The sequence below is a fragment of the Phocoena sinus genome, chromosome 1 (assembly GCF_008692025.1).
Source record: "Phocoena sinus isolate mPhoSin1 chromosome 1, mPhoSin1.pri, whole genome shotgun sequence".
NCBI lineage: Eukaryota > Metazoa > Chordata > Mammalia > Artiodactyla > Phocoenidae > Phocoena > Phocoena sinus.
In genome coordinates this window covers 84,362,453-84,375,330 of record NC_045763.1, presented here as the reverse complement: position 1 = coordinate 84,375,330, position 12,878 = coordinate 84,362,453, and the positions used below count along the sequence as shown (strand labels likewise).

The following is a 12,878-nucleotide window of genomic DNA, read 5'->3' as shown; positions in this document are numbered from 1 at the left end:
GAGAGCCACAGCTGTGAGAGGCCCGCGTACTGCAAAAACAAAAACAAACAAAACAAAAAACATGCAACAGGGACACATCTGTGTCATTAATAGAGATACTACTATAAAGAACAATATTTCCTCCTGGGTTCTAGTTTATTCAGTTTAATTCAACAGACGTTTATTGTGTGCCAATTCTACGCCTGGAACTGGAGCTACAGAGACAAACATTTTCTTCAAAAAGCATTGCTCCTGCCCTCAGCAGAGTAGGAATGGCAAATCCATGCCGTTTCAGTCCAGAAACTGCTGCCAGACACCTGAGTCCTCTGCAGGTTCATGCAGAGGGTGGGAAGTGATCTCCCCACCAGCTCGGAGTGGTGGCGATACTGGCCAGTGCAACGTGAAGCTGACCTGTGCCGGTTCTGCAGCCCTCTGCTCACTACGTCTGAGGGCTGATTTTCAAGAAGGGAAAGGCTTTTTGACTTTGCCTCATAAAAAGAAGTCCAGCGCTCTCTTCGGCAGCACATACGGTAAAATTAGAGAGATACAGAGAAGATTAGCATGGCCACTATGTAAGAATAACGTGCAAATTCAAACAAAGCGTTTCATAGTTTTGTAAATAGGTGGAGCACAGAGGATTTTTAGGGCAGTGAAATACTCTGTATGATACCATAATAATGGATACATGGCATTATACACTTGTCCAATCCCACGGAATGTACAGCATCAGGAGAGCACTGTAATGTAAACTATGGACTCTGGGTGATAATGTCACTGTGGATTCACCTGCTACAACAAATGTCCACTCTGGTGGGGCATGTTGATCACAGTGGAGGCTGGGGGTGGGAGCAGGGGGCTTATGGGAAATCTCTGTACCTGCTGCTCAATTTTGCTGTGAACATAAAACTGCTCTTTAAAAAAAGTCTTAATTAAAAAAAAAAAGGACTAAAAACAAACAAACTAAAAAGAAGGTCAGGCAGCTGAGTAAACTCCCTGGAACAGCCAGCCAGCCAGAGACAGACAGGCTCCTGAACTGCTCTGCAGGGGCCTGAGGAAGTTGGAACAGTTCCACATGGGGCAGGGGGGGCCTCCTAGTCCAGCTCTGTCTCCCCATCTGGCAGGGGCAGGGAGTGCAGGCCAGTATACTGTAGTCTAGTTCTCTCCTCTTACACTAATGCTTTGCAAAAAGCACCCGAGTAATTTAACTTAGTCCAATCTTTCTTTTTCTTTTTTTTTTTTTTTTTTTGCGGTATGTGGGCCTCTCACTGTTGTGGCCTCTCCCGTAGCGGAGCACAGGCTCCGGACGCGCAGGCTCAGCGGTCATGGCTCACGGGCCCAGCCGCTCCGCGGCATGTGGGATCTTCCCGGACCAGGGCACGAACCCGTGTCCCCTGCATCGGCAGGCGGACTCTCAACCACTGCGCCACCAGGGAAGTCCAACTTAGTCCAATCTTATCATTTTCTTTCTGATTTATTAATAAGTAGGGGAAAATATATCTGAACAAATTTCTTTTTTTTTTTTTTTTAGAATGTGAGCACATTATCTATATTCTCTGCATTCCTAGTTTTCAAATCACTGGTACATTTTATTTTATTTTAATAAATTTATTTATTCATTTATTTATTTATTTACCTCTGGCCGCCCGGGTCTTCGACGCGGTGTGCGGGTCTCCCATGGCAGCGGCCTCCCCCGTAGCGGAGCACAGGCTCCAGGTGCATGGGCCCCAGCAGCCGTGGCTCGCAGGCTTCAGAGCGCAGGCTCAGTAGTTGTGGTGCACGGGGCCCAGCTGCCCCTGCAGTGTGTGGGATCTTCCTGGACCAGGGCTCGAACCCGTGTCCCCTGCATTGGCAGGCGGACCCTCAACGACTGTGCCACCAGGGAAGTTCCTAAGCAAATTTCTTACATTGTAACTGTTTTCTTTTTTACACATTTGTAAATTTTTTTTTTTTTAGTGCGTTCCTCCGTAGTTTTGATTTGCATTTCTCTAATGATTCATGATGTTGAGCATCCTTTCATGTGTTTGTTGGCAATCTGTATAACTTCTTTGGGGAAATGTCTATTTAGGTCTTCTGCCCATTTTTGGATGGGTTGTTTGTTTCTTTTGTTATTGAGCTGCATGAGCTGCTTGTATATTTTGGAGTTTAATCCTTTGTCAGTTGCTTCATTTGCAAATATTTTCTCCCATTCTGAGGGTTGTCTTTTTGGCTTGTTTATGGTTTCCTTTGCTATGCAAAGCTTTTAAGTTTCATTAGGTCCCATTTGTTTCTTTTTGTTTTTATTTCCATTACTCAAGGAGGTGGGTCTAAAAGGATCTTGTTGTGATTTATGTTATAGAGTGTTCTTCATATGTTTTCCTCTAAGAGTTTTATAGTTTCTGGCCATACATTTAGGTTTAATCCATTTTGAGTTTGGTTTTGTGTATGGTGTTAGGAAGTGTTCTAATTTCATGCTTTTACATGTAGCTGTCCAGTTTTCCCAGCACCACTTATTTGAAGAGGCTCTCTTTTCTTCATTGTATATTCTTGCCTCCTTTATCAAAGATAAGGTGACCATATGTGTGTGGGTTTCTCTCTGGCTTTCTATCCTGTTCCACTGATCTATATTTCTGCTTTTGTGCCAGTACCATACTGTTTTGTTTACTGTAAGTTTGTAGTATAGTCTGAAGTCAGGGAACCTGATTCCTCCAGCTCCATTTTTCTTTCTCAAGATTGCTTTGGCTATTAGGGGTCTTTTGTGTTTCCATACAAATCGTGAAATTTTTTGTTCTAGTTCTATGAAAAATTCCTGTGGTAGTTGATAGGGATTGCATTGAATCTGTAGATTACTTTGGGTAGTAGAGCCATTTTCACAGTGTTGATTCTTCCAATCCAAGAACATGGTATGTCTCTCCATCTGTTTGTATCATCTTTAATTTCTTTCATCAGTGTCTTATAGTTTTCTGCATACAGGTCTTTTGTCTCCTTAGGTAGGTTTATTCCTAGGTATTTTATTCTTTTTGTTGCAATGGTAAATGGGACTGTTTTCTTGATTTCACTTTCAGATTTTCATCATTAGTGTATAGGAATGCAGGAGATTTCTGTGTATTAATTTTGTATCCTGCTACTCTACCAAATTCATTCATTAGCTCTAGTAGTCTTCTGGTAGCATCTTTAGGATTCTCTGTGTATAATATCCTTCCATCTGCAAACAGTGACAGTTTACTTCTTCTTTTCTGTTTTGGATTCCTTTTATTTCTTTTTCTTTTCTGATTGCTGTGACTAAAACTTCCAAAACCATGTTGAATAATAGCAGTGAAAGTGGGCAAACTTGTCTTGTTCCTAATCTTAGAGGAAATGGTTTGAGTTTTTCACCATTGAGAACGATGCTGGCTGTGGGTTTGTCATATATGGCCTTTATTATGTTGAGGTAGTTTCCCTCTATGCCTACTTTCTAGAGAGTTTTTATCATAAATGGGTTTTGAATTTTGTCAAAAGATTTTTCTGCATCTATTGAGATTATCGTATGGTTTTTATCCTTCAGTTTGTTAGTATGGTGTATCACATTGATTTGCATATATTGAAGAATCCTTGCATTCTTGGGATAAACCCCACTTGATCATGGTGTATCATCCTTTTAATGTGCTGTTAGATTCTGTTTGCTAGTATTTTGTTGAGGATTTTTGCGTCTATGTTCATCAATGATATTGGCCTGAAGTTTTCTTTTTTTGTGACATCTTTGTCTGTTTTTAGTATCAGGGTGATGGTAGCCTCGTAGAATGAGTTTGGGAGTGTTCCTCCCTCTGCTATATTTTGGAAGAGTTTGAGAAGGACAGGTGTTAGCTTTTCTCTAAACGTTTGATAGAATTCACCTGTGAAGCCATCTGGTCCTGGGCTTTTGTTTGTTGGAAGATTTTTAATCACAGTTTCAATTTCAGTGCTTGTGACTGGTCTCCTTATATTTTCTATTTCTTCCTGGTTCAGTCTCAGAAGGTTGCGCTTTTCTAAGGATTTGTCCATTTCTTCCAGGTTGTTCATTTTATTGGCATAGAGTTGCTTGTAGTAATCTCTCATGATCCTTTGTATTTCTGCAGTGTCAGTTTTTACTTCTCCTTTTTCATTTCTAAATCTCTTGATTTGAGTCTTCTCCTTTTTTTTCTTGATGAGGCTGATTAATGGTTTATCAATTTTGTTTATCTTCTAGAAAAACCAGCTTTTAGTTTTATTGATCTTTACATTGTTTCCTTCATTTCTTTTTCATTTATTTCTGATCTGATCTTTATGATATCTTTCCTTCTGCTAACTTTGGGTTTTTTTTTTTGTTCTTCTTTCTCCAACTGCTTTTGGTGTAAGGTTAGGTGGTTTATCTGAGACTTTTCTTGTTTCTTGAGGTAGGATTTTATTGCTATAAACTTCCCTCTTAGAAGAAGGGGAGTTTTTGCTGCATCCCATAGGTTTTGGGTCATCGTGTTTTCATTGTCATTTGTGTCTAGTTTTTTTAAAATTTCTTCTTTGATTTCTTCAGTGATCTCTTTGTTATTTAGTAGTGTATTGTTCAGCCTCCATGTGTTTGTATTTTTTACAGTGTTTTTTCCTGTAACTGATATCTAATCTCATAGTATTATGGTCGGAAAAGGTACTTGATATAATTTCAATTTTCTTAAATTTACCAAGGCTTGATTTGGTACACAAGATATGATCTATCCTGGAGAATGTTCCATGAACACTTGAGAAGAAAGTGTATTCTGTTGTTTTTGGATCAAATGTCCTATAAATATCAATTAAGTCCATCTTGTTTAATGTGTCATTTAAAGCTTGTGTTTCCTTATTAATTTTCTGTTTGGATGATCTGTCTGTTGGTGTAAGTGAGGTTTTAATGTCCTCCTCTATTATTGTGTTACTGTTGGTTTCCTTTTTTTTTTTTTTTTTTTTTTTAAACATCTTTATTGGGGTATAATTGCTTCACAATGGTGTGTTAGCCTCTGCTCTACAACAAAGTGAATCAGCTATACATATACACATGCTCCCATATGTCCTCCCTCCTGCGTCTCCCTCCCCCCCACTCTCCCCATCCCACCCTTCCAGGCTGTCACAAAGCACCGAGCTAATATCCCTGTGCCCTGCGGCTGCTTCCCCCCAGCTATCTACCCCACTACGTTTGTTAGTGTGTATATGTCCATGACTCTCTCTCGCCCTGTCAAAACTCACCCCTCCCCCTCCCCATACCCTCAAGTCCGTTCTCCAGTAGGTCTGCGTCTTTATTCCTATCTTACCCCTAGGTTCTTCATGACATTTTTTTCCCTTAAATTCCATATATATGTGTTAGCATACGGTATTTGTCTTTTTCTTTCTGACTTACTTCACTCTGTATGACAGACTCTAGGTCTATCCATCTCATCACAAATAGCTCAATTTCATTTCTTTTTAAGGCTGAGTAATATTCCATTGTGTATATGTGCCACATCTTCTTTATCCATTCATCCGATGATGGGCGCTTAGGTTGTTTCCATGTCCTGGCTATTGTAAATAGAGCTGCAATGAACATTTTGGTACATGACTCTTTTGAATTTTGGTTTTCTCAGGGTATATGCCAAGTAGTGGGATTGCTGGGTCATATGGTAATTCTATTTGTAGTTTTTAAGGAACCTCCATACTGTTCTCCACAGTGGCTGAACCAATTCACATTCCCACCAGCAGTGCAAGAGTGTCCCCTTTTCTCCACACCCTCTCCAGCATTTATTGTTTCTAGATTTTTTATGATGGCCATTCTGACTGGTGTGAGATGATATCTCATTGTAGTTTTGATTTGCATTTCTCTAATGATTAATGATGTTGAGCATTCTTTCATGTGTTTGTTGGCATTCTGTATATCTTCTTTGGAGAAATGTCTATTTAGGTCTTCTGCCCATTTTTGGATGGGGTTGTTTGTTTTTTTGTTATTGAGCTGCATGAGCTGCTTGTAAATTTTGGAGATTAATCCTTTGTCAGTTGCTTCATTTGCAAATGTTTTCTCCCATTCTGAGGGTTGTCTTTTGGTCTTGGTTATGGTTTCCTTTGCTGTGCAAAAGCTTTGAAGTTTCATTAGGTCCCATTTGTTTATTTTTGTTTTTATTTCCATTACTCTAGGAGGTGGGTCAGAAAGGATCTTGCTGTGATTTATGTCATAGAGTGTTCTTCCTATGTTTTCTTCTAAGAGTTTGATAGTTTCTGGCCTTACATTTAGGTCTTTAATCCATTTTGAGCTTATTTTTGTGTATGGTGTTAGGGAGTGATCCAATCTCATACTTTTACATGTACCTGTCCAGCTTTCCCAGCACCATTTATTGAAGAGGCTGTCCTTTCTCCACTGTACATTCCTGCCTCCTTTATCAAAGATAAGGTGTCCATATGTGCGTGGGTTTATCTCTGGGCTTTCTATCCTGTTCCACTGATCTATCTTTCTGTTTTTGTGCCAGTACCATACTGTCTTGATTACTGTTGCTTTGTAATATAGTCTGAAGTCAGGGAGCTTGATTCCTCCAGCTCCTTTTTTCGTTCTCAAGATTGCTTTGGCTATTCGGGGTCTTTTGTGTTTCCATACAAATTGCGAAATTTTTTGTTCTAGTTCTGTGAAAAATGCCAGTGGTAGTTTGATAGGGATTGCATTGAATCTGTAGATTGCTTTGGGTAGTAGAGTCATTTTCACAATGTTGATTCTTCCCATCCAAGAACATGGTATATCTCTCCATCTATTTGTATCATCTTTAATTTCTTTCATCAGTGTCTTATAATTTTCTGCATACAGGTCTTTCGTATCCTTAGGTAGGTTTATTCCTAGATATTTTATTCTTTTTGTTGCAATGGTAAATGGGAGTGTTTTCTTGATTTCACTTTCAGATTTTTCATCATTAGTATATAGGAATGCCAGAGATTTCTGTGCATTAATTTTGTATCCTGCTACTTTACCAAATTCATTGATTAGCTCTAGTAGTTTTCTGGTAGCATCTTTAGGATTCTCTATGTATAGTATCATGTCATCTGCAAACAGTGACAGCTTTACTTCTTCTTTTCCGATTTGGATCCCTTTTATTTCCTTTTCTTCTCTGATTGCTGTGGCTAAAACTTCCAAAACTATGTTGAATAAGAGTGGTGAGAGTGGGCAACCTTGTCTTGTTCCTGATCTTAGTGGAAATGCTTTCAGTTTTTCACCATTGAGGATGATGTTTGCTGTGGGCTTGTCATATATGGCCTTTATTATGTTGAGGAAAGTTCCCTCTATGCCTACTTTCTGGAGGGTTTTTATCATAAATGGGTGTTGAATTTTGTCGAAAGCTTTCTCTGCATCTATTGAGATGATCATATGGTTTTTCTCCTTCAATTTGTTCATATGGTTTATCACATTGATAGATTTGCGTATATTGAAGAATCCTTGCATTCCTGGAATAAACCCCACTTGATCATGGTGTATGATCCTTTTAATGTGCTGTTGGATTCTGTTTGCTAGTATTTTGTTGAGGATTTTTGCATCTATGTTCATCAGTGATATTGGCCTGTAGTTTTCTTTCTTTGTGACATCCTTGTCTGGTTTTGGTATCAAGGTGATGGTGGCTTCGTAGAAGGAATTTGGGAGTGTTCCTCCCTCTGCTATATTTTGGAAGAGTTTGAGAAGGATAGGTGTTAGCTCTTCGCTAAACGTTTGATAGAATTCACCTGTGAAGCCATCTGGTCCTGGGCTTTTGTTTGTTGGAAGGTTTTTAATCACAGTTTCAATTTCAGTGCTTGTGATTGGTCTGTTCATATTTTCTATTTCTTCCTGATTCAGTCTTGGCAGGTTGTGCATTTCTAAGAATTTGTCCATTTCTTCCAGATTGTCCATTTTATTGGCATAGAGTTGCTTGTAGTAATCTCTCATGATTTTTTTTATTTCTGCAGTGTCAGTTGTTACTTCTCCTTTTTCATTTCTAATTCTATTGATTTGAGTCTTCTCCCTTTTTTTCTTGATGAGTCTGGCTAGTGGTTTATCTATTTTGTTTATCTTCTCAAAGAACCAGCTTTTAGTTTTATTGACCTTTGCTATCGTCTCCTTCATTTCTTTTTCATTTATTTCTGATCTGATTTTTATGATTTCTTTCCTTCTGCTAGCTTTGGGGTTTTTTTGTTCTTCTTTCTCTAATTGCTTGAGGTGCAAGGTTAGGTTGTTTATTCGAGATGTTTCCTGCTTCTTAAGGTGGGCTTGTATTGCTATAAACTTCCCCCTTAGAACTGCTTTTGCTGCATCCCATAGGTTTTGGGTCGTTGTGTCTCCATTGTCATTTGTTTCTAGGTATTTTTTTATTTCCTCTTTGATTTCTTCAGTGATCACTTCATTATTAAGTAGTGTATTGTTTAGCCTCCATGTGTTTGTATTTTTTACGGATCTTTTCCTGTAATTGATATCTAGTCTCATGGCGTTGTGGTCGGAAAAGATACTTGATACAATTTCAGTTTTCTTAAATTTACCAAGGCTTGATTTGTGACCCAAGATATGATCTATCCTGGAGAATGTTCCATGAGCACTTGAGAAAAATGTGTATTCTGTTGTTTTTGGATGGAGTGTCCTATAAATATCAATTAAGTCCATCTTGTTTAATGTATCATTTAAAGCTTGTGTTTCCTTATTTATTTTCATTTTGGATGATCTGTCCATGGGTGAAAGTGGGGTGTTAAAGTCCCCTACTATGAATGTGTTACTGTTGATCTCCCCTTTTATGGTTGTTAGTATTTGCCTTATGTATTGAGGTGCTCCTATGTTGGGTGCATAAATATTTACAATTGTTATATCTTCTTCTTGGATCGATCCCTTGATCATTATGTAGTGTCCTTCTTTGTCCCTTTTAATAGTCCTTATTTTAAAGTCTATTTTGTCTGATATGAGAATTGCTACTCCAGCTTTCTTTTGGTTTCCATTTGCATGGAATATCTTTTTCCATCCCCTTACTTTCAGTCTGTATGTGTCTCTAGTTCTGAAGTGGGTCTCTTGTAGACAGCATATATAAGGGTCTTGTTTTTGTATCCATTCAGCCAATCTGTGTCTTTTGGTGGGAGCATTCAGTCCATTTACATTTAAGGTAATTATCGATATGTATGTTCCTATTTCCATTTTATATATTGTTTTGGGTTCGCTACTATAGGTCATTTCCTTCTCTTGTGTTTCGTGTCTAGAGAAGTTCCTTTAGCATTTGTTGTAAAGCTGGTTTGGTGGTGCTGAACTCTCTCAGCTTTTGCTTGTCTGTAAAGGTTTTCATTTCTCCATCAAATCTGAATGAGATCCTTGCTGGGTAGAGTAGTCTTGGTTGCAGGCTATTCTCCTTCATCACTTTCAGTATGTCCTGCCACTCCCTTCTGGCTTGTAGGGTTTCTGCTGAGAGATCAGCTGTTAACCTTATGGGGATTCCCTTGTGTGTTATTTGTTGTTTTTCCCTTGCTGCTTTTAATATGCTTTCTTTGTATTTAATTTTTGACAGTTTGATTAATATGTGTCTTGGCGTGTTTCTCCTTGTATTTATCCTGTATGGGACCCTCTGTGCTTCCTGGACTTGATTAACTATTTCCTTTCCCATATTAGGGAAGTTTTCAACTATAATCTCTTCAAATATTTTCTCAGTCCCTTTCTTTCTTTCTTCTTCTTCTGGAACCCCTATAATTCGAATGTTGGTGCGTTTCATGTTGTCCCAGAGGTCTCTGAGACTGTCCTCAGTTCTTTTCATTCTTTTTTCTTTATTCTGCTCTGCAGTAGTTATTTCCACTACTTTATCTTCCAGGTCACTTATCCGTTCTTCTGCCTCAGTTATTCTGCTATTGATCCTATCTAGAGTGATTTTAATTTCATTTATTGCATTGTTCATCGTTGCTTGTTTCATCTTTAGTTCTTGTAGGTCCTTGTTAACTGTTTCTTGCATTTTGTCCATTCTACTTCCAAGATTTCGGATCATCCTTACTATCATTATTCTGAATTCTTTTTCAGGTAGATTGCCTATTTCCTCTTCATTTGTTAGGTCTGGTAGGTTTTTATCTTGCTCCTTCATCTGCTGTGTGTTTTTCTGTCTTCTCATTTTGCTTATCTTACTGTGTTTGGGGTCTCCTTTTTGCAGGCTGCACTTTCGTAGTTCCCGTTGTTTTTGATGTCTGTCTCCAGTGGCCAAGGTTGTTTCAGTGGGTTGTGTAGGCTTCCTGGTGGAGGGGACTAGTGCCTGTGTTGTGCTGGATGAGGCTGGATCTTGTCTCTCTAGTGGGCAGGTTCACGTCTGGTGGTGTGTTTTGGGGTGTCTGTGGCCTTATTATGATTTTAGGCAGCCTCTCTGCTAATGGGTGGGGTTGTGTTCCTGTTTTGCTAGTTGTTTGGCATAGGTTGTCCAGCACTGTGGCTTGCTGGTCGTTGAGTGAAGCTGGGTGCTGGTGTTAAGATGGAGGTCTCTGGGAGATTTCCACCGTTTAATATTATGTGGAGCTGGGAGGTCTCTTGTTGACCAGTGTCCTGAAGTTGGCTCTCCTACCTCAGAGGCAGAGCCCTGACTCCTGGCTGGAGCACCAAGAGCCTTTCATCCACACAGCTCAGAATAAAAGGGAGAAAAAGTAGGGAGAATTAGTAGAAGTATGAGTAAAGAAAGAAGGAAAGGAGGAAAGGAAGGAAGGAAGAAAGAAGCAAAGAAGGAAAGAAAGGAGGGAGGGAGGAAGGAAGGAAGGAGGGAAAGAAGGAAAAAAGACAGAAAGAAAGATGATACAGTAAAAATAAAATAAAGTATAATATAGTTATTGAATTAAAAAATATTTAGAAAAAAAAAAAAAAAAAAAAAAAAAAAAAAAAAAGGGACGGATAGAACCTTAGGACAAATGTTGGAAGCAAAGCTATACAGAGAAAATCTTACACAGAAGCATACACATACACCTTCACAAAAAGAGGTAAAGGGGGAAACATCATAAATCCTGCTCCCTGAGACCACCTCCTCAATTTGGGGTGATTCGTTGTCTAAAGGAGGGAAGGAAGGAAGGAAAGAAAGAAAGAACGAAGGTAAAGTATAATAAAGTTATTACAATTAAACTTAATTATTAAGAAAAGAATTTTTAAAAAAAAGTCATGGACGGATAGAGCCCTAGGACAAATGGTGGAAGCAAGGGTATACAGACAGGATCTCACACAGAAGCATACACGTACACATTCACAAAAAGAGGAAAAGGGAAAAAAATCATAGATCTCGCTCCTAAATTCCACCTCTTCAATTTGGGATCATTCCTTGTCTATTCAGGTATTCCACAGATGCAGGGTATATCAAGTTGATTGTGGAGCTTTAATCCGCTGCTTCTGTGGCTGCTGGGAGAGATTTCCCTTTCTCTTCTTTGTTCTCACAGCTCACAGGAGCTCAGCTTTGGATTTGGCCCTGCCTCTGCGTGTAGGTCGCTGGAGGGCGTCTGTTTTTTCGCTCAGACAGGACGGGGTTAAAGGAGCCGCTGATTCGGGGCCTCCGGCTCACTCAGGCCGGGGGTTGGGGGATGGGGGTAGGAGGGGCACTACGTGCGGGGCGGGCCTGCGGCTGCAGAGGCAGCGTGACGTTGCGGCAGAGGCCGGCGTGATGTTGCACCAGCCTGAGACCCGCCGTGCGTACTCCCGGGGAAGTTGTCCCTGGATCCCGGGAACCTGGCAGCGGCGGGCTGCACAGGCTCCGCGGAAGAGGGGTGTGGAGAGTGACCTGTGCTCGCACACAGGCCCCTTGGTGGCGGCAGCAGCAGCCTTAGCGTCTCCCGCCCGTCTCTGGGGTCCGCGGTTTTAGCCGCGGCTCGCGCCCGTCTCTGGGGTTTGCGCTTTCAGCCGCGGCTCGCGCCCGTCTCGGGGGCTCGCGCCCTCAGCCGCGGCTCGCGCCCGTCTCTGGGGTTCGCGCTTTTAGCCGCGGCTCGCGCCCGTCTCTGGAGTTCCTTTAAGCAGCGCTCTTAAACCCCTCTCCTCGCGCACCAGGAAACAAAGAGGGAAGAAAAAGTCTCTTGCCTCTTCGGCCGGTGCAGGCTTTTCCCCGAACTCCCTCCCGGCTAGTCGTGGTGCACTAACCCCTTCAGGCTATGTTCAAGCCGCCAACCCCAGTCCTCTCCCTGAGCTCCGTCCCGATTTCCTTTTTTATAGCTGTTATCAGTTGCCTTATGTATTGAGGTGCTCCTGTGTTGGGTGCATATATATTTATAATTGTTATATCTTCTTCTTGGATTGATTCCTTGATCATTATGTAGTGTCCTTCCTTATCTCTTGTAACATTCTTTATTTTAAAGTCTATTTTATCTGATATGAGTTTTGCTACTCCAGCTTTCTTTTCATTTCCATTTGCATGGAATATCTTTTTCCATCCCCTCACTTTCAGTCTACATGTGTCCCTAGGTCTGAAGTGGGTCTCTTGTAGACAGCATATTTATGGGTCTTGTTTTTGTATCCATTCAGTGATCCTGTGTCTTTTGGTTTAAGCACTTAATCCTTTCATGTTTAAGATAATTATTGATATGCATGTTCCTATTACCATTTTCTTAACTGTTATGGGGTTGTTTTTGTAGGTCCTTTTCTTCTTTTGTGTTTCCCACTTAGAGAAGTTCCTTCAGCCTTTGTTGTAGAGATGGTTTGGTGGTGCTGAATTCTCTTAGCTTTTGCTTGTCTGTAAAGCTGTTGATTTCTCCGTTGAATCTGAATGAGATCCTTCCCAGGTAGAGTAATCTTTGTTGTAGGTTCTTGCCTTTCATCCCTTTAAATATGTCCTGCCACTCCCTTCTGGCTTGCAGAGTTTCTGCTGAAAGATCAGCTGTTAAACTTATGGGGGCTCCCTTGTATGTTATTTGTTGCTCTTCCCTTGCTGTTTTTAATATTTTTTCTTTGTGTTTAATTTTTGATAGTTTGATTAATATGTGTCTTGGCGTGTTTCTCCTTGGATTTATCC

The 12,878-nt window shown here is 40.3% G+C and overlaps 1 non-coding gene across 1 annotated transcript; it reads left to right on the top strand.

Moving 5' to 3' along the window:
* Nucleotides 1-485: 485 nt before the first annotated feature.
* On the top strand, nt 486-594 carry LOC116745274. The gene has a single exon (XR_004347360.1). It is a non-coding gene; the product is annotated as a U6 spliceosomal RNA (small nuclear RNA).
* The last annotated feature ends 12,284 nt before the right edge of the window (nt 595-12,878 follow it).